The 20,690-nt window shown below is 46.2% G+C and overlaps 1 non-coding gene across 1 annotated transcript; it reads left to right on the top strand.

Annotated features, from left to right (window-relative positions):
* The first annotated feature begins 19,960 nt into the window (after positions 1–19,960).
* On the top strand, positions 19,961–20,076 carry LOC117862294 (small nucleolar RNA Z278). Its single transcript, XR_004641949.1, has one exon. It is a non-coding gene; the product is annotated as a small nucleolar RNA Z278 (small nucleolar RNA).
* Positions 20,077–20,690: the final 614 nt, after the last annotated feature.

Here is a 20,690-nt window from a genome sequence, read left to right as displayed (position 1 = left end):
GGGCATTTGAGTCCATTCTCAGCGCAGTTAACGACCGTTAGCAGAAAATAGGGACGGAATGGCATGTAGGACAAACCAAGATGCACTTGGGCATACAGGTGTCGACGAACTTTTTAGGGGTATGGAGGTTCGACCAACTTTTATAATGGCACACAGGTAAAACCCTCCCTATATAAGAATTTATGCAGGAAATATTTCTCCAGGAAGTAAATCACAACAGAAAATTTTCATTTGTTAGGATTAGGGAAAAATATTCCTATTTTTAAAGCACACGATGGCATTTAGCATCAAGGTAAAAACATTTTGCGATCTGAAGCACTTCCTAAAACGGTAAAACCAACAGTTTCTGCCAAAACTATAGTCTAAATCAACGACGACCAAGCTCCTCCCTTGAAGACTCTACTTGTGCTTCTGTTGCATAAAGCTTCTTCCATTTATCGCTGCCATGAGAATACATCATCCAATGTTTAAACTGAGCATATGCATATAGACCAAACAGTAACAAGACGTTTGAAACACAGTCACTGTAGTGGCAGAATCGTATGTCGAAGGGAAGTCTTGTCATGCAAAATAAACAGGAGAAAAGGAAAACCACAATGACGGGGACCAAATAGTAATATGGTTATCATGCCTGTAACATGATCACTTGGCTGCTAGTAAACAAATATTTGATATGCATTTGGATCTTGTAGCATGAAATTAATACCCCACCAATCTTCATCTGCGTACATTTGATGCCATGCCGCACTTATACATTACTTATTGAATGCATCCGCACTTGAACATGCCACATAATTCATTCCTTCAAGCAACAGTCCCTTATTTTAGTGAACGCTTTGGTATACGTAAAATTTAACAAATAAATGAGAGAGATGATCGAAATTATGTGAGAAGAACGTGGGATCATGAGACCTTGTGAACAAAGAAAACACATATTGACAGAGCTAGGATCCTCCAGGTCAACATTGTGTAGTCCGCAAAGCATCCTGCAAAACCTGTCCATCTCGACATGCGTCATCGCAGATAGAAGAATGAGTCCTTGACAATCGGTATTATTTGTTGGCTAGCTGTTTGATCCTCATATCGCAAAGAGAGTGGCAATTTTCCAATATAATATGATATCTAACGTAGATAATTAGTGTATATACCACCGAAAGTAACAGTTGGGCATGGCACTTTAGTACCGTCGACGTGGCAAACAAGTACGTGACTGAGCTTGGGGGAATTGTCATGGACAATGTGCCCATCAGCTTCACGAAATGGAGAGGCAAAACAAATGATCCGGACGCACTGCCGCAAACAGAAAAGGATATGCTGTGGGAACAGGTCAAGCAACATTTCATATTTTCCGCTGGATATATTGAAAAGGATGTGAAAGTGTGGACGCTGAAAAAGATGGCCATACAATTTCAAACATTCAAGAAATTTCTAGTTTCAATGTACATTAGGAGGACAAAACTCCAGATTTCAACGAATTTCCAAAGTTGAGCGGCCACTGGGAGGCATTTGTCGAGTACAAGAGAAGCCACGACGGTCAGCAAAAAGTCAACAACAACGTTGGGAATGCTAGTCGTAAGAAAGAGCACCATAAGCTAAGGCGAGGTGGTTACAAAATAACAGTGCCCAAATTTCACAAGATAGAATAAGAGTTGCGCGAACGGGGTATCGTACCAGCAACTCATGAATGGAGCCAACGAGCTAAAAAATTGGTTTTTTGCTCATGGAGGCAAACTGAGCCCAGAGGATGGGATGTTGATCTTAACTGAGGAAATACGTCGCAAGGGCGAACAACTCGCCAAGAACATTGAAGATGTTAAGGCTGGGAGGTTGGTGGTGGATCGAGAAATGGATGAGCTCACATTGGCCCTCGGGAATCTTGAGCACCCAGGACGTGTCCGCGGGTTTGGGATCGTTCCGTGGAAGTACAGTTTCAAAGAAGATAGAGACTCGTACAGAAGCCGCAAGCGAAGAAAGGATCGGGCTGAGCAGAGCTGGCGGCGCAACCTAGAATCTCAAGTGCAATCTATAGAACAAAGAATGCATGACGAAGTCAATTGTCGAGTGGCCCTTTCCTAATGAGGAGCACAGGCCCATCCACAGGACCAGCAATAGTTTGCTGTTGATTTCATCAGGCAACGCACCTCCTGTGAGCTGCATGTACCGGTCGGCAACCTGACTGTTAAGGTATACTCTTATACATAATTAATATTTATGCAATAATCTTCTCAATCCATCGATCCACCACGCCTCAGGATTGGAGTTTAATAACATCTTTATTTCTGCTATATGTACAGGTAGCGTACGCGAGTGCCTTACCAAGCTGGGCAACACAAGCGAGTCATGGCATGGAGATTCCAACTGGCTATGCTAGTGTCTCGGTAGAGCAGCTCGTTGATCGGAAATATGAAGGCTATGAGCTCCAGCTCCCGGGAGGCGTTGGGGAAAGGACATTAGGAGATGCAGTTCAAGGAGGCATCATTCTATGGCACAAGTGCTACATCATTATCCCGGTCATGGAGGCAGTACCCCTCCCGAAAGAACCCGACCACAACCATCTCCTCAAATGGCAAGACTGACTTCTCCACCACGGTCAATTCCAGGACCATCATCACCAAGACCATCACCACCAGAACCTTTAGCACCAGGACCATCGTCGATGCATGCTTGAGCAAAGTCTCCATCTCCACATCCAGCTGGCAACGACGATGACAACAACACTCCTCCCCGCTCACCGACGACGTCGGGACTAAGAGCAGTCCTGAGCAAGGTACCTGCAGTCCCAAGAAAGGAACCTGCTGGAGACCCGATTATGAAGTCGCGACCAATGGCTCCCAAGCTAGCACATAAAAAGAGGAAAACAAATAAGGATACTGAAGTGACTCCTGAGGAACGCTGGTCTAAAATCCAAGCAAAATGCAAGGATTTGTTCAGGAAAGGGCTGAACAAAAAAAAGCAAGGGAGATGGAGCCACAACCAACAATTGATCCAAATAAACTACAATTTTTTTAGAAGATGTCACATTCAAATAAGGAGGTGATGAATATAGGGAAAAAAAGAAAAAAGGAAAGTCATCTTAAACTATTGTTGATCGCCACCTTCATCATCTACTAGAAGGAGATGCTAGAAGGATAACAGTAATGCCCAAGTCTCAATAAGATCAAGTATTGGAATTCATGGAAGAATTTGGAGTGGGACTTGATCAATGTATAGAGCTAGGTGGTCACGAGCCAGCAGCTTCAAAGCCATTTCAACCGAGATGGATGTTTGAGCTAGGAAAGTCTCTGGTAAAGCCTGAGTTGGTAGGGAGCCTATCACCAAAGATGTACAAATTCCATGAATGGTACATGAAGATGTCCACTGACCAGACTTCCATGTTCGCCCTTAAGGTAAAACCGATAGATTTTTATGGTGAAGGCGAGAAATGCCATTGGCTAGAATTCAAAGATATATACGAAGTGTACCATCAAGATGCTCTAGACGTCTCTCTCATCAGCGCCTGGGCTCTGTAAGTATTCGTTTATCGATATGTAAATTTTGGACCATATCATTATTTTTTATGCATGCGTCGCCCTACTAACTTTGACTTCCTTTTTATGTAGGCGGCTAATTCAGAAGTGCTGACAAGAAGGATACTTGCATGTTGGCTTCATGGATCCATCCGTAGTTAACCAAACCCAACTACAAGATTTTACAGATAAAATGTTGGTGGAATGTTTCAATATGCTGGACCTTCAATGTGGCAAGAGCTACATACTACTTACATACAACTTTAAGTAAGTGTTTGTACGTACATATACCGTCTATCTTAGTATCCTTTTCCTTATCTGATTAATGAATATTTACGTACACAGTTGCCACTGGATCCTAATAGTAATTGAGCCTGATAGAAGCCGAGTTACCGTCCTCGATTCCTTGAGGAAACCACTAGCGGAGTACCAAGAGATTCAAGACATTCTACACTTGCAATTAATAATTTTGGACCTTTATCTCAATACAAAAGTCTGTTTCATAAATTTTCACCTAACACTGTATCACTCATTATTTAAATCCATAGGGCATGGAAACAATTCATCAAAAAACGACACCAAGGTGCATTCCATGAAAAACTTACATGGGACACAGACTTCCCGGCACGTATGAAGTTTGCCTATTTTGTACATTCTATATGACGAATATTTTATAACTTGTTTTCCCACTGAAGTGCTGAAGACAGCAACAAGGGAATAATCTATGTGGGTACTATGTCTGTGAGAACGTGCAAAGTTTTCTGTCACACAAGGCCAAGTTGACGCCGCTAAAAAAACAGGAAGTACGTAATATAAAATAATACTATTAATAGTTAATTATTTTCTAGCTCTTTATATTTAATTGTTCGTGTAACATTATTCACTTCCAAATTACAGATGCATAATATTCGAGACAAGATCTTGGAGAAGAAAAGAATAGACACAATATGCGAAAGTCTCGTAGGATTCCTGCTGGACGAGGTGATAAATCCACAAGGAGAATTTCATTACGGTGGATGAAATTGAGAAGCACCAAGCAACACCTCGACGGGAAGACCTCGACAAGAATTAATTGTACTAGATATATATATAATCAAAAAGTGTACATATACTAGCTAATTGTATAAGAATTTGTATATATAAGTGTTGACGCCAGATTTCGTCACCAGTAGAATCGGCGCCAAGAAAAGAGGAAATTGGAAAAATACAGTTGGGAATCGGCCGAATGGCGCCACAGTCCAAGATCGGCCAATGCTACAGTACGGGATCGGCCGATGATTTCTGCCTCGCTTGACCCTTAGGGTTCGGATCGAGCACGCCGGGTTCCCGATCGGTTACCTTTTGCCGATAAGGAATCGGCCGATTAGGAGGTTGGGATAATTGGGCCTGTATGGGCTTGGAAAGGAATAGAAGGATGAGGAGGAGATCAGCCCATGAAGCGTATAATAACCAACCTAGCACGAATCGTACTTGTAAATATTCGTTTTCTATTTGGATTAGGGATAGCGTTCTAGTCAGTTAAGGAGTCATCTGTACGGGGCTATAAATAGCTACCTTTGTAAATCTGTAATCATCAACAAATCAATACAACCAACTACTTTTTCCTCGTACTTACTTTTAAGCAGGCGACTTCGCCAAATACTTTCTCTTTTTTCACGAGTTCGTACGGGTTGGCAGGGCTGCATCAACTTGATCTCCGGCCGATCTTGTAAGTTCCGTTTACCGAGTAAATTCTAAGCTTCAACTTCGGGCACATCGCTGTTGTTTCGTTTAGATTTATTCACCAGTTATCGATATTTACTAGAATCATAGGTTTTACCTGTCTTTCTAGTTTTATCACCAGTTATCCAGCTAGGAATCGGTGGTTTCGGCTTTCTTTACATTCTGCTATTAAATTCGCTTATTTTACATATAGCCGATTAGATCTGTTCCTAGTGTTGTTGCTATAGCATTGTATCGATTACTCCAGTAGTTTTCTATCTACAAGGCTACAGTGATCGGCTGCTTTATAGCCGATTTCTTTATTACGGCAAATCGGCCGTTTCGCTGATAAGCTTTCTCGAGATCGGAAACTTAGCCGATCGTGATTTCTGGACCTGACACGTATTCTTCCTTGCCAATCAACAGGTCAGATTGGCTGGCACACCACGCGAACCGCACCAGGGCAATCACCCGAACAGAAGTTAAGCAGATTCTCCCGGGTCGTGTGTCAGACGCTGGGGATCCGGTTGACCGATTTCTAGCGCCAACACACTTTTGGCACGCCCGGTGGGACAAATACAACAACCGCCATGTCGAAAGCTGCTGAAGTCTTCGAAGATAACGTCATCGAAGTGACGGAAGCAGATCTAAAGGACGACCAGAAGGAAGAACTGGATAAGCATACGGCACAATTTCGGAAAGCTTGCCTGCAGTCTTTCAGTCGCTCTAGAAGCGGGGAGACTATCAAGAAGTCTCCGTTTCCTAATCCCCGCCAGATCACAATCTCTGAGGACTCGGACAAGATGGCCGATATGGTCCAACAGTCCGTTTATCATGCCTTCATTGATCAATCCCCAGTGCTTGCAAACACGGTGTACAATGCCGTTGTCAACTCCTTCGCTAGTGGGGTACCTCAAGGATACAGGGGACCGGCTTATACTCAGCCGATTCCGCCAAACAAGGCTTTCAGCCACACCCCGTCTAGCTGTCCTCTGCACCATTCCCTCCAGTTAGCCCATCGCTAGCCCATCGCCTTGGGGGCACCATCGGCTACGACCGTTCAGGATCAATCGGCCGGTCAAGGAAGTCCCCAATTCCAGGCATCGTTCCAAGCGGCCACTCGACCAACCATGCCGGCGTACCAGCCTGTTGCGCCAGAAATGAGTAAAACAGCAGAGCTCGTTCTATATGATGAAGCAAGTGGCTCATTCAAACAGCCGACCCCGAATACACAGTCGGCTTTCACCCAGATGCCACCTGCTTTCACTCAGCATCAGGCTATTCCACCTCCGGTATACCAGCACATGCCAATACCTCAGCCGACGGTTCACAGCAACAACCGGATTGGTCAGCACATATTACTGAGGTGATTCAGGAACAGTTCGGCTTAAAGCCGAAGGTACAAACTTACACCTATAGGACACCATACCCGTCTTCATACGATCTACTGCCGTTTCCCTATCGGTATAAAGTTCCTGACTTCACCAAGTTCTCGGGGATGGATGACACTTCAACCGTGGAGCACGTAAATAGATTTATCATCCAATGCGGAGAAGCGGCCACGCAAGACACTCTACGAGTGCGGCTATTCTCATCATCTTTGTCCGGATCGGCCTTCCAGTGGTTCACGACTTTACCGCCAAATTCGATCATTACATGGGCCGATTTGGAAAGACAGTTTCATAAATACTTCTACGCCGGGGTACATGAGATGAAGCTGTCCGATTTGACCAGCCTCAAGCAGAGAAGCGACGAGCCGATATCCTCATATGTACAGAGGTTTCGGGAAATCAGGAACAAGTGCTATTCCCTGGCTCTAAACGACGCACAGCTGGCCGATATAGCCTTTCAAGGCCTCCTGCCCCACATCAAAGAAAAATACGCCTCACAGGAGTTCGAGAGTTTAAGCCAAATCGTCCACCGATTGTCTGGACAGGAGGTACGTTCTTTCGATCCACGGAGGAATTTCCAGAAGAAAGTGGCGTTCCTGGAAGAGGTGGAGGATGAGGAAGACGTTGAGGTCGAACTTGCGGAATGGGTCAAGGGAAAGAAGCCAATATCATGCCCGTTCGGCAAAAAGGAGCCAGAGGCGTTCGGTTTTGACACGACAAAGGCCGATAAAATCTTCGACCTTCTCCTCCAGGAAGGGCGGATCAAGCTCTCGCCATATCATACAATACCTTCTGCCGAACAACTAAAAAAGATGAAATATTGCAAGTGGCACAATGCCACATCCCATGATACTAATGAGTGTAAAATCTTCAGGCAGCAGATACAGTCGGCCATTGAGCAGGGCAGACTTAAATTTGAAGTGCCGACAAAATCGGCCAAGCCGATGAAGATCGATCAGCACCCCTTTCCTACCAACATGGTTGATACGGGGAGGAACTCACTCCAAACAAAGGTGCTAACGTCCGAATCGGCTAAAAAAAGTGGTGCCGTAGACCCTAGAAATCAAGCAACGCCTGAGGACGTCAAAGGAAAGCGGCGGATGGAGGACGAAGACGGCGAATCGGAAGAGCCACGCATTACTTCCCAGTTCCTGCTCCAGAAGTATCAGCGTCAACATGAACGCTCAAGGTCCCGGGAAGAAGCGATGCGACGGCACGAAGATCACTGGAGGTGCCCTTTCTTCATCCACTGTTGGGAAAGCAACCTCAGGCTACCTTCGGCCGATAATTGCCCGGAACGCAACGGCCCGTATCGTGGTAATCAGCCATTTAACAGGTCTCACTCCAGAGACGGAAGACCAGAACCGATCAGCAGGAACTAGCGCGACCAAGATGACCAGCGCCCTCCCGTGCGTGATCGGCTGGGGGGCAGAAGTGACCGATATGACCGGTCAGAAGACAGACGCCGTGACAGATCGGGGGGCAAGTTTGATCGACACGACCGGCAAGAAAACAGGGCCAACGTTCACAGTCGGCTTGAAGAGATGGCCGATGCTCGGGTGACAGACGAGAACCCTTTAGGACGCGAACCGGAGTGGGAACGCGCCAGGTCAGGAGCCAAACCAATAAACCCCAGGTGGTGTCCCGATGGATTGACCAAATCTCAAAAACGAAGAATCCAACATCTCCGCCAATGGGAACAGCAGGAAGAGGAACAACAGAGCACGACGGACAGGAAGGAGGGAAGGCCTCGGGTATGGCGCCCCAAAAGAAGCAATAAAGGGGACAATGAATCGGCGGGTGATGAATCGGCAACCAATATCGGCATGGTTTTCATACTGCCGATGGAATTCATGACTCCTGCCGATCGACAGGATATGTCGGCGATAGAAGAACAGATGGCACAGTTGGCTTTGGAGCCAATGATAGCCACGTTCGAGAAGCCCGAGGACGACAAACGACAGCACCTGAAAGCATTGTTCCTCAAAGAGCATGTCAACGGTCGCCCCCTCACCAGATTAATGGTAGACGGAGGAGCTGCAGTCAATATCATGCCATATGTCGTGCTCCGGAAGCTTGGGAAGAGCGATGATGACTTGACCAAGACAGACATGATGCTCAAAGACTTCGAAGGCAACGTGTCTCCCGCTCGCGGCGCCCTCTGCGTTGACCTCACCATCAGCAGTAAGACCCTTCCCACCACATTCTTTATTATTAATGGCAAGGGATCCTACAACATGCTACTCGGCCGAGACTGGATACACGCAAATTGCTGCATCCCGTCAACAATGCATCAATGTCTTGTACAATGGGTTGGTGACAACATCGAGGTAGTCAATGCCGACTCCGCATACAGCATCGCGGCAGCCGACACGCAGCAGTGGAGCTGCGAAACCGTCAGGTGCATATCCGGCAGAGTATGGGAGACCGATTTCCTGAAGGTGACCGATTTTGGCCTACAGCCGATCCGAGTAGTCGGCTCCGAAGACTCAGAATAAATGGATCAGTTCGCCCGAGAAGATGGGAAGCTAGGGCACAGGTTCACGTCGGCCGATTCACTAGAGATGATAGACTTAGGCGATGGTACCAAACCAAGGCCGACTTATATTAGTGCAAATTTAGACCCAGAATACAAATGTAAGTTGACGAACTTGTTAAGAGAATTTAAGGATTGTTTTGCTAAGGAGTATCATGAGATGCCCGGTTTAGATCGATCTATCGTTGAACATCGGCTACCCATAAAACCAAGGTATCGGCCGTACCAACAGCCCGCTCGGCGCTGCAATCCTAAAATTCTACCAGACATAAAAGCCGTAATAACTCGGCTAATCGAAGCAAAATTTATCCGGCAATGCCGTTATGCCGAATGGATCTCCAACATTGTACCAGTGTACAAAAAGAACGGAAAGTTACACGTATGCGTTGACTTCAGGAATCTTAATCAGGCCACACTGATGGACGGATACCCCATGCCGACGGCCGATGTGCTAATAGACGCTGCCGCGGGACACAAGATTATTAGCTTCATGGACGGAAATGCTGGATACAATCAAATACTTATGGCCGAAGAGGACATACGCAAAACGGCCTTAAGATGCCCGGGCCACCTTGGTTTATTCGAGTGGGTGGTGATGACTTTTGGCTTAAAGAACGTCGGCACCACGTATTAGAGAGCCATGAATTATATATTTCACAAACTCATCGGCATTCTGGTAGAAATCTACATCGACGACGTCGTGGTTAAGTCCAAAGGATACGAAGAGCATCTGGCCGATTTACGAAGAGTGCTGGAGTGCACCAAGAAACACGGGCTGAAAAAGAACCCCAACAAATGTGCCTTCGGCGTATCCGCCGGACAGTTCTTAGGATTCATGGTGCACGAGCGAGGAATAGAAATCAATCGGAAGACCATAGCGGCTATCAACAAAGTCGTGGCCCCGCAGAACAAAACCGAATTGCAATCTTTAATCAGCAAGGTGAATTTCATCAGAAGATTCGTATCTAATCTATCTGGGCGGATTCAGGCGTTCACACCACTATTGAAGTTGAAGCCTGACCAGGAGTTCATATGGGGGGAGGAGCAACGCAAAGCATTGGAAGATATCAAGGAGTACTTGGTTTCACCACCGGTATTGATTCCTCCTCAGACTGGTAAGCCATTTAAATTATACTTATCAGCCGATGAAAAGGCTACTAGGTCGGCTCTAGTCTAGGAATTCGAAGGAAAGGAACGAGTGATTTATTATGTTAGTAGAAGACTTCTGGACGCTGAAACAAGATATCCTCCGGTGGAGCGATTGTGCCTATGTATTTACTTCTCATGCACCAAACTCAGGCACTATTTACTGTCGGCAGAATGCGTGGTCATATGCAAAGACGACGTAGTAAAATACATGCTATCACTGCCGATCTTGAAAGGACGAATCGGCAAATGGATCTTAGCTTTGTCAAAGTTTGACCTACGGTATGAATCGGCAAAAGCCGTCAAAGGTCAAGTCATGGCCGATTTTATCGCCCAACACTGCGGACCAGAGGTTACCCTTGTAGAGCTGGCGCCTTGGACTTTAAATTTTGATGGGTCGTCATGTGGGGTCGGATCAGGAATCGGCATCGTTCTCATATCGCCTCGGGGGGCAAGCTATGATTTTTCTCTGCCGATAGAAGCCACCGCCACTAACAATCAAGCGGAGTACCGAGCTGTATTGAAGGGCTTACAACTATTAAGAGAAGTCAAGGCCGATTCTGTCGAAGTCTTCGGGGATTCCATGCTTATTGTGAATCAATTAACCGGAAGGTCCAAATGCAAGGACGATGTATTAAGAATTTATTATGAAGATTGCCTACAGCTCTTAAAAGAATTTAAATCGGCAGTAATCGAGCACATCCCAAGGGACCACAACGAGGATGCCAACAAGCTCGCCCAGCACGCATCTGGATATCGGCCAATTCTAGGCGCTATGGCTCTGGAACTCACGGCCGATGACTGGCGGAAAGAAATTGCTGACTACTTAAAAGATCCGTCTAAAAAGGTGGAACGACGAGTACGTTTTCATGCTACTAAGTATGTACTGCTTGAAGATGACCTATTCTACCGAACGATCGACGGTGCCCTACTCAAATGCCTGGGAACGGAGGAGGCCAAGACCCTAATGGGAGAAACCCATGAGGGGGTATGTGGAGCACACCAATCGTCCCATAAGATGAAATGGATGATCAGGAATAATGGGTATTACTGGCCAACGATCCTCGAAGATTGTTTCAAATATTATAAGGGATGCCAGGATTGTCAAAAATTTGGGAATGTCCAACGTGCACCCGCATCAGCCATGAATCCCATTATCAAACCATGGCCGTTCAGGGGATGGGGAATAGACCTTATCGGCCAAATTTATCCACCGTCAAGCAAGGGACACAAATTTATTCTGGTGGCTACCGACTACTTTACCAAATGGGTGGAAGCAATTCCGTTAAGAGCCGTAACATCGGCTATCATGGCCGACTTCGTAAGAGATCATATCGTCTACCGATTCGGCATTCCCCAGACTATTACAACCGATCATGGAACAATGTTCACGTCGGGGGAATTCGAAGAATTTACAGCCGATATGGGGATCAAATTGTTAAACTCCTCTCCGTACTACGCCCAGGCCAACGGCCAGGCCGAGTCTTCAAAGAAAGGGATAATTAAGTTAATCAAAAGAAAAATAGAGGAGCAACCGAAGAAATGGCACCTGTGTTTGACCGAAGCCCTATGGGCGTACAGGATGGCTTGTCATGGGGCCACCAAGTTATCCCCTTATCAATTGGTATACGATCATGATGCAGTGCTACCATGGGAATCAAGGGCGGGGTCAAGGCGCATTTCACTCCAAGACCAGCTAACGGCCGATTACTACTCGTCACTCATGAAAAGGGAACTTGATGACTTGGCTGGCCAGCGATTGAGAGCTTTGATAAGCATTGAGGAAAACAAAAAGAAAGTAGCCAGGTGGTACGATAAGAAGGTCAGAGTTAAACAATTTTCCCCTAGGGACCTGGTTTGGAAGTTAGTGTTGCCGATTGGGTCGAAAGATCCTAAATTCGGAAAATGGTCTCCTACATGGGAAGGGCCGTATAAAATCGGCAGTTGTGCTCCAGGAAATGCTTATATCTTGGAAACAATTGAGGGAGAAGAATTTACTAGGGCTCTGAACGGAAGATACTTAAAAAGATACTACCCTAGTATATGGGTCGGAGCATGAAGGATTGACCGTAATACAATCGCACACAGCCGATACAAAACGGTTCATCTATAAAAAACATGTAATCGTCCAAATCGGTCAATGTATTCATTCGGTACGGACGGTGGATTACACGGCCGACAAGGAACAAGTCACCCTTAGAACAAAAAATATGTAATAACTAATTATTCTTTTTCTTGCGCTCTCTCTCAGTCCGGCCTAACTCTATCATGAGACGGATGTACTCTTCTTCTATTTCCTTCATTGAAGCCTCCGCTTCGACTTGACGGGGGAGTGGGTGGCTCCGGTCCACCGCCGGGCGGGACGTTCCTGCCGCCGCGTCTTCAAGAGCGACTCGCGGAGGAAGCGGATGACTTCTGTCGGCTTGAGGTCACCGACGGGCATTGCTTTCCAAAAAATCTAGTACCCGACGGGCGTCGGCGGAGACGTGTTCTCAAAGTTCGTCACGATGAGCCCTGATTAAATCCTTATCCTCCGATGACAAGGGTTCATCAGAGTGTATAACCTTGATGGCGCGCTCAAGTTCGGGGCTAAGGCGTCGAGGCTGGAGAAAGAATGAGTAAAAAAGTGATCTCCTTTAGAAAAGTTGAACGAAGGAGAAGGATAAAGTTTTCACCTGGTTAACAGAAGAAGAGGAAGACGACGAAGACATGACAGAAGGTCGCGCCGATAAAAACAGGTTGAGAAAGTAAGACCGAAGCCAAACTGATGCTTTCGGAAGGGGAAGTCTAGGCCGGCAATTATAAGGGAAAGAGGCGTGAAAATTTGGTAAGGGTGCGTCCCATCGGAAGTAAGAAGGGCAATAAATAAAGGAAGCGTCGCGAAGGACGGTCAAAGCAGTTATTAAAGGTTCGTACAAAATAGTCAGTGCTTTTACAGATTACCCAGAAGGGCATCAATAGCCGTAATCGCCCGGCGCCGGATCTGATCGGCAGAGTCCAAGACCCGTTGGTCTTCATCCACCGATCCGGGGACTTCTGACGCGCTACGGTGGAGTTTCAGGGCTTCATGGGCCAAGTGCTGCCTCTCCTGTTTTAAATCGGCAATGACGGAAGGGAGTTCTCAAAGCCTTTTCTCTTCGGCACTGATAGCCTTGGTCACCTGCTCCATTTCCTTGGTGAGCTCTGCCCTTCGGCGTTTGAGGCGGTCTATCTCACCGACGATCCCCGGGCGGGAATCCTCCAGAAAGTGGATGCGTTGGTGTACCTCTTGAGGCTGATGTTTGTACGCGTCTTCTTCTTCACGGGTCTTGGCCAACTTGGCACGATCGGCCATGTGACGAAGGGCTCTGAAGACCGGGATCCTCATGGACTCGATGAATGCAGCCGACGCTAAGGCTTCCTCCGCTTCTTCTGGCACTTGTCCGCTGACGTCACCGAAAAGCTGCCGAATCGGTGAGGCATCTTCTACTAATCGGCCGATGTCCCCTTGAAGAAGGGATCGGATACTAGTAAGCTTGGCTCGGACGTCGTCGGGGATGGAGCTCAAGGCGACTTGGCGGGAAGCGACTTCTTCGTCGTCAGAAAGAGCGACCACGAAAGAGAAGAGGCTATTGTCAGGAGTGTCCTGTTCCTGGAAATAATAAGGAAGAAAAAATAAATCGGCTGATGGTGATGGCGAATCGGCCAAATAAAGCTGAAAGATGTCTTACCACTTTGAAGCGAATCTCTTCAAGTTGCGTTCGGGAAGCCGTTGTTCCCTGCTCAGGGGCTTGTACCATAGGTTCATCAGAAGAGGAAGACTCCACGATGATCGGCGCGGTGCTTGGACCAGCTTCCTGAGAGGGGACCAGTGGTTGAGGAGCGCTTGGCGTACCGATGACCTGTATCAGAAGGTTGAGTAAGTATATTATGCAAATACTAGGGGAATCGGTGAAATAGTGTTATACCTCAACGGATGGAAGCGGGGGCGCGTCGATGGCCGATTGGGTTGCTGCCGATTGTTGTGTGTCCAAGGGAGTACTCTGTGCAGTTTAAGATAAGAAGGATTAATATCGAAGCAACAATCGGAGGATTAAAAAACATAAGTTTACCTGAACGGCCTCTAACAACAATGACGCGGCGGCTGCCCCAGCTTGTGCGATGACTTGAGTATCGATATCTCTGGTACCCTGAGGGGGTGGCGCGGCCGAAGTCTCTGCCGATACGAGCATGGGAGGATCCGCCGATTCTATACGGGCTCGGACTCGGCGGCTGGTCTTCTTGGTGACTCTCTTCTGAGTTTGTTTTGATCGGCCAGCAATCACGTCCACGGACGGAGCGTCATAGCCGATGAGAGGGTAGGAGGTGTATGGATGATGACCCTCTATTAGCCGACCACTCCGGCTGTGTGTTGGAGGAGTACGATTCTCAGCCTGAAGAAATAGTAAAACATTAGTGTTCAGTCGCGTTGAAAAAGGAGTAAAAATCGGCGAAGGAAAATACCTCGGCATTCGGGTCGATGTTGGCTGGATCCAGGAGGTTGCAGTATGCCGATGCCGAATTGTAGAAGAGGAATTGTTTCCATTCGGCCCACCAAAGTTTGAATGGCTGGACAGCGAAGGGGGCTACTATCCAGTTGTTCAGATCAATAGTGTTGGAGTCCGGGATCCGGTCTCGTACCCGACTGTAGTCCAGGCCTGTTGTGAGCCCATCTCTGAACTTGACTCGGCCAGCAAAATATACTTGAATCGGCAGCTGACCCATGCCGAGTTGGCGTGCTGCAGCAGAGGGGTTGTAGAACTCGTACGTGGGGGCATCTTTCCCCGAGAAGAAGTTGGCTGGCAGGATTCCTGGCTTGATTAACTCATCGGTGAGTTCTTCGTCGAATCGGCCAGTGGTCGAGTCGAAGCAGGTTGGGAGTTCAAAGATTGGGTCATCCCGCTGATAAGGAAACCAGACGGTTGCATCTTCGTTAAAGCCGTTGTAAAAGCATCGGAAATACTCGGCCTCTTTTGTAGCAGAATACGTGCAACCTGGAAAGGCCGATGCCGCTTCGTCATCAGAGGTGCATCGCCGACGGGCCATAGGATCTTCTGCCGATTCAATGTTGGGGAACATCATATGGTCCACCCTCTGCTGAGTGATCTTGCTCATATAAAGGTTCAGCCATAAATTGATGAACCACCAGGGTCCGCCTAGATTTCCAATCAGCTCCCCCTTGGATAGTTTGATGCCGATTTGATGGAGCATGTGGTACGCCGCCCCTAGCAAGTGTTTCCCAAGGGGAACAGGGGTTCCTGCCAATAGTGCTTCGGCTAAAGCCTTGGTGTTGGTTGATGGGCCGGCTGCTCTTCCGCAAAAGAAATGTTTTTCTAACCACATCATTAAAAAGGTTGTGTGCTCCCTATTCTCAACGGACCCAGCTCTTTTGTGGCATCTGATAAATCCTTTCCACCCGCCGATTACTCTTGTGTCCAGCCGATGTGACGTTGGGGCTAAGAGGTGGAAAGGTGTGTCCGGGGAGGAAATGTCAAGGCCGGTCAATAGAACCACATCGGCCAGTGTGGGAGTCATAGGTCCATGCCCAAACAAGAAAGCATTGAGGGCATCAGACCAAAAGTAAGAGGCCGCTATTACCAACGGTTCATTTCTCTCCATCTCGGACAAAGACAGGCTGATACACTAGCCGATTTTGAGCTCGTCCCATGCGACCCTCTTCGGCTCGGCTATCCGTTGGTACCACTCCCTCCAACCTAGGGTTTCATTCGGCCAGGACCTAAAGGTGCCCAACCAGTGATCCAGGTCCATGGTGGATTGTTTGAAAGGGATTCTGTGGGTTTCTAGATTGATGAGCTCTATTGGATCTGGGTTCCCCATGGGTCCGAGGCAAATAAGGCCAGGATTTCCGGTAAGATGGATGGTGATGCGGTGTCTAATTGCCTAAAAAGGAAAGAGGGGGTGCAAAAGTAAGAAACAGATCTAAAAGTAAATGCATTGCCGATAGAGGAAAGATTCGGTAATAACCTCTGGGATGAAGTTCCTAGTAGTCGGCGTGGCCGCCGGTGCAGCTGCGGAGGATGAGGCCGCGATGGGGATCGCCATTGGGATCTCCGATGAAGCTCCTTCTTCTGACGACGGAGCAACTGCTGTCGCCACTACCGCCGGAGGCGCCATTTCTGGAGCATCGCGCGCTCGAGAACTGCCTGAAGGGGCCGCCAATGGAGGGGAAGAGAAGAAGCAACAGGAGGATGGCGCTGGGAAGCTTCGGCGACAAGGGAAAAGTGCTGAGGGAAGAAGAGGGCGCGCGCGCTGAGGAAGAAAGACGTGAGCTTGAAGGTGAAGTGCGGGGTGAACCGCTATTTAAAGGGTGCCTGAAGAGCGGTAAAAATGGAATTTTTACCGCGCCGACGTTTCGAGTTTTTCGGGAGTAGTGGTTGTCGTGGGCGCCCGTTTCGAAAAGATTGCAATCATCAGCTGGAAGACCGCGAAACGGAAGGATATTTTCATTGCGGCTGTTTCGGAGGAGAAGTTGAAAAGAATTTCGAAGTTAAAGACTATGTTTTACTCCGAAACTGGGGGGCATGTGTTGACGCCAGATTTCATCACCAGTAGAATCGACGCCAAGAAAAGAGGAAATTGGAAAAATACAGTTGGGAATCGGCCGAATGGCGCCACAGTCCAAGATCGGCCAATGCTACAGTACGGGATCGGCCGATGATTTCTGCCTCGCTTGACCCTTAGGGTTCGGATCAAGCATGCCGGGTTCCCGATCAGTTACCTTTTGCCGATAAGGAATCGGCCGATTAGGAGGTTGGGATAATTGGGCCTGTATGGGCTTGGAAAGGAATAGAAGGATGGGGAGGAGATCAGCCCATGAAGCGTATAATAACCAACCTAGCACGAATCGTACTTGTAAATATTCGTTTTCTATTTGGATTAGGGATAGAGTTCTAGTCAGTTAAGGAGTCATTTGTACGGGGATATAAATAGCTACCTTTGTAAATCTGTAATCATCAACAAATCAATACAACCAACTACTTTTTCCTCGTACTTACTTTTAAGCAGGCGACTTCGCCAAATACTTTCTCTTTTTTCACGAGTTCATACGGGTTGGCAGGGCTGCATCAACTTGATCTCCGGCCGATCTTGTAAGTTCCGTTTACCGAGTAAATTCTAAGCTTTAACTTCGGGCGCATCGCTGTTGTTTCGTTTAGATTTATTCACCAGTTATCGATATTTACTAGAATCATAGGTTTTACCTGTCTTTCTAGTTTTATCACCAGTTATCCAGCTATGAATCGGTGGTTTCGGCTTTCTTTACATTCTGCTATTAAATTCGCTTATTTTACATATAGCCGATTAGATCTGTTCCTAGTGTTGTTGCTATAGCATTGTATCGATTACTCCAGTAGTTTTCTATCTACAAGGCTACAGTGATCGGCTGCTTTATAGCCGATTTCTTTATTACGGCAAATCGGCCGATTCGCTGATAAGCTTTCTCGAGATTGGAAACTTAGCCGATCGGGATTTCTGGACCTGACACGTATTCTTCCTTGCCAATCAACAGGTCAGATTGGCTGGCACGCCGCGCGAACCGCACCAGGGCAATCACCCGAACAGGAGTTAAGCAGATTCTCCCGGGTCGTGTGTCAGACGCTGGGGATCCGGTTGACCAATTTCTAGCGCCAACAATAAGTATGTAATAGTTAAATTGATTTATTTAAATACTATATATAGTTTGATTGATTTCATTAATTATAAAAAAGCTCTCAACCAACTAAAGGGGTACCTGATGCATGAAATTATAGGTGCCATGCAGGCGCCTGCACGGTGCTGTATACACGCACTTTAGTCCCGGTTTTGTTTTACAAATCGGGACTAAAGAGGAGACATTTAGTCCCAGTTTGTAATACCCAACCGGGACTAAAGGGGTCGTCCAGCGGCTGGCGTGGCAGCCCCGTTAGTCCTGGATGGTTTTACAAACCGGGACTAAAAGAGGGTCTTATATCCTGGTTCAGGGACCCGTGATAAAAGACCGCCCCCTTTTATCTTGACGGATTAATCCTGGATTCATTTTCGGGAGATATGCATCCGACAAACCGGTACTAATACCGAGTTCTCTAGTAGTGGGTTGCGCATGGCACTTTAGTACCACTTGGTTTTACTAACTAGTACTAAATGTTATTCCATTTCTTTATTTTGCCCTTCGTTTTCCTTTTGTTTTATAATTCGTATTCGTATCTGATGGAGCATTTACTACTAATATTACGTTAATATATTAACCCATTCAAACCAAGTCTTACAAGTATCAACCCATTCAAATCCAAGTCACTCTGAGAAGATTGTACATGCAATGAAATTATACATCAATACTTATGATATTATAGAGAACAAGTTCAAATCCATAAGAAAAGGGTAGGGGTACATCCATGCAAGTTACACATTTCAAAGTACTACTCACTTCGCTTATTTAAATATGAAATATAGTTAAGGTCCCTAATCATCTAGCCTAGAACTTCATAGAAAAAGTTAAGAGCACGGATGAGTGCACTCTCCTTCACTTCACATGGATGGTCACATACACTACTATAAATCTCGAACAATGGAGAGGTTAACTGATTTGGCCTGTAGAAAGTGAGATGTGCCTAGAACTTCCAATCTCTGGTGAATATCATGTTTCCACCCATGTAAGTCAAATCCAACACATTCAAGACTTGAGCCAGAATCGCACAAAAGCTCGTTGCCGCATTGGTAGTACCAAAGAGGTCCTAAAAGATGATAATAACATTATGAAAGTTAAAAGATGTAACATAACTAAACTTAAAAGAATGATAAAAGAATGTTTCATACCATGTCTTGTTGATTAAGCTGAAAAAACCTCTCAGTAGTCACAAGCACATTGCTTTCTCTCTCCTCGAGCTGCTTTATTCGAAAATAAGATATATTATTACACAGACATCAATTGCAATAATAATTATGCCATAAAATATCATAATTCATGAAATGCTAAGAGTAAAAGATTGTCCAAAATAATGCTAAGAAATTATGATAACTAATCATACTCACATTGGATTCAAATTTCAAAATTTAAAATTGGATTCACATTAACAATTTCACAAACAATTTAACCCATGAGGGAGATCCTGCAATTCCAGGACGGGCAAGGAGGCCGAGAACTACAACTACCTCCAGGGTATTGTTCCGCCCAATCCCATTCCCATCCCCTCACACTCTCTGATTTCGTTAGATTTTCCTTTGGGGTTAAGGGGCTAGCCGGTTAGGGTTAGATCTAGGAGTGGCAGCATGTGGGGAGGCAGAGCTAGTCCAGATCTACGGTTCCGGGGGTGTTATACCTGTGAATGAATTGAAAGGGATTGGTGGTTGTTGCGAGTCTGGCTAATTTCTACCTTTCATGATGAACTGACATTTTTTGTTCATTTCTATTATTCAGTAGATTTGTACAGCCTGAGTGAGATAGTAACTTGGAAGGAAAATTGTACATGTAGTAGTTAGTTATGGTATTTTTATGCTTTATTTGTGGTTATACTGGCACTGTCAAGATGGAACTTTGTATAGCTGTGCTAGTTAATATGTTGGTTTTCATGAATGTGCTCTGGTGAATTCATGTTTTGGTCGATTGAAATGTTAATATGTTGGTTTTAGGACTCATTTATGCTTTAGCCATACCTTCCATACCATTGGCCATTGATGAAATCACCCAATGATTGGAGGCTGCAATCCGCCCCAAGTTTCTGCTTGTCAGGAAGAACCTACTTGGGCTGGCGCATTCGCAGACAACCCTGGGCAATCCTGAGGTCTTTGATGCTATGTCTAAATGCATTTATTCGTATAATCTCATAGAAATTGATCTTCTATTGCAACAATGATGCTGAGTTTTTGGTGCTACAAGTCCTGCTGGTGCTGAGAACTTGGACATGCTAGCTGTTGGTGCTGGTAGCTGGTGCACATGATAGTTGACATGCTAGCTGTTGGTGCTGGTAGCTTTTGAACTTATATGTTGTATCTGGAACTTTTGTTGTAACCTGAACATCCTAACTGTTGGTTCTGGAAGAAAAGATGAAATTGCTATTTTTAAATGATTTGAATGTATCTGTTATTTTAGTTGATGGGTTGATATAATTTGGTTTGTATTATGGGCTGTAATGATCATTGTGATATATGGGTTGAGAAATTAGATTGCATTTGGTGGGCTCAAGGCCTGTTTAGTGGGTTTTCATCTATGGGCTGAGAAATGGCCCAACTAAGTGGCCCAGTTCTAAAATGGGCCATGAATGCCACGTCAGCGTCCACATCACCAGCCAATAGTAAGTGTGGCAATAGAGGGTCCGCGTATAGCAACCATTATTGATCGTGGCAATAGAGTGGCAACCTCTAGCAACCAAACATATATCGTGGCAATAGAGAGGCAAC

This window comes from Setaria viridis, chromosome 6 (genome assembly GCF_005286985.2).
Source record: "Setaria viridis chromosome 6, Setaria_viridis_v4.0, whole genome shotgun sequence".
Classification (NCBI taxonomy): domain Eukaryota; kingdom Viridiplantae; phylum Streptophyta; class Magnoliopsida; order Poales; family Poaceae; genus Setaria; species Setaria viridis.
This window is presented reverse-complemented; position numbering and strand designations above follow the sequence as displayed.